This window comes from Durio zibethinus, chromosome 16, assembly GCF_047325235.1.
Source record: "Durio zibethinus cultivar Kanyao isolate XHJ-2024 chromosome 16, ASM4732523v1, whole genome shotgun sequence".
Taxonomy (NCBI): Eukaryota; Viridiplantae; Streptophyta; class Magnoliopsida; order Malvales; family Malvaceae; genus Durio; species Durio zibethinus.
Genome location: NC_143177.1, coordinates 16,232,827 through 16,234,682, shown reverse-complemented (window position 1 = coordinate 16,234,682; position 1,856 = coordinate 16,232,827).

Here is a 1,856-nt window from a genome sequence, read left to right as displayed (position 1 = left end):
ATACGGAGTTCATTCCCAGTCTAAGATCAGATCAGATCGAGGGTTGCGGTAGCAGGATCGGCAGCATGCAGAGGGGGACCCGACCGATCCTTGGGTTACGCATCCCGCCCCTGTGGTCGGCTGAGCGCCCACTCGCTTGTTTCGTGGGTTGACTTAGGCATACAGAGTTCATTCCCAATCTAAGCATACAAAGTTCATTCCCAGTCTAAGATTGGAACGGACTCAGGGTTGCGACAGCACATGTTGGGCACGGGCATGTGCTGGTGCCGCATTTTTCTTCGTCAGGGCCCCATCATTGGAGCATCACTGGAGAACCTGACCGGTGGCATTGGGGTTCCGACGATCGCGGGGTCGGGGGGTGTGCGCACATGATTTGTGATGGGTGCTGGTACTTGGCCCTTATATTGGCCCCCTATTCCTCATCGAACCTCGAGAACTCACACCCCTTAAAGAGCATTTGAGATTTTACAGGTTTGCTGCCAGTAGCCATTAAAGTGTCTGAAATGGGGACACTTTTTTCAAATGGTCACAACATCTTGTACACTTCGAGTTTTTATTTGAATTTTTTTGTGCATGCCAAAAAAAAATACAAGGATCATGTCTACCGAGTTTGGGGCCAAAACTCATTCCAAAAAAGTTTAAAAAATCTCGAACCACAAAAAGTTTCAAAAATCTTGAAAAATAAAAAACGAGTCGTCTTGCCATGAAACTTCACGTGAAGGCTTAAGCGACCATTGTATGAATTTACAAGACTGGCATTGGCATGCATAAATATGAAGGTGTGCCTAAACCCACCTACCACCCTATCGATCCATGGCTTGTGTATCCCATCCCTCTGGCCAGAGTAGTGCCCGCCCGTCCGCCCGCTCATTTCATCGGTTGGCTTAGGCATACGGAGTTCATTCGTAGTCTAAGATCGGATCGAACCAAGGGTTACGATAGCAGGATCGGTAGCACGTAGAGGGGGACCCGACTGATCCTCAACTTACGCATCCCACCCCTCTAGCCGACTGAGCACCAGCACGCTCGTTTTGAGGGTTGGCTTAGGCATACGGAGTTCATTCCCAGTCTAAGCATACGGGGTTCATTCCCAGTCTAAGATCGGACCAGATTGAGGGTTGCGACAGCACATGATGGGCTCGGGCACGTGCTGGGGCCGCATTTTTCTTCGTCGGGGTACCATCACCGGAGCATCGTCGGAGAACCTGACCGACGGCATTAGGGTTTCGATGATCGGGGGCGTCGGTGGGGGGTGTGCGCACATGATGTGTGATGGGTGCTAGTACTTGGCCCTTATATTGGCCCCCTATCCCTCATCAAACCTCAAGAACTCACACCCCCTTAAAGAGCATTTGAGATTTTATAGGTTTGCTGCCAGAAGCCAGTAAAGTGTCTGAAATGGGGACACTTTTTTCAAACTGGTCACAAAATCTTGTACACTTCGAGTTTTTAGCTGAATGTTTTTATGCATGCCAACAAAAATATAAGGATCATGTCTAGCAAGTTTGGGGCCATAACTCCTTCCCAAAAAAATTTAAAAAATCTCGAACCTCAAAAAGTTTCGAAAATCATGAAAAATAAAAAACGAGTCGTCTTGCCATGAAACTTCACGTGAAGGCTTAAGGGACCATTGTATGGATTTAAAAGCCATAAAAATGGCATTGGCATGGAGAAATATGAAGATGTGCCTAAACCCACCTACCACCCTATCGATCCACGGCTTACGCGTCCCGTCTCTCTGCTCGACATAGTGCCCACCCGTCTGCCCGCCCGCTCGTTTTGTCATTTGGCTTAGGCATACGGAGTTCATTCCCAGCCTAAGATCAGATCAGATCGAGGGTTGCGGTAGCAGGATC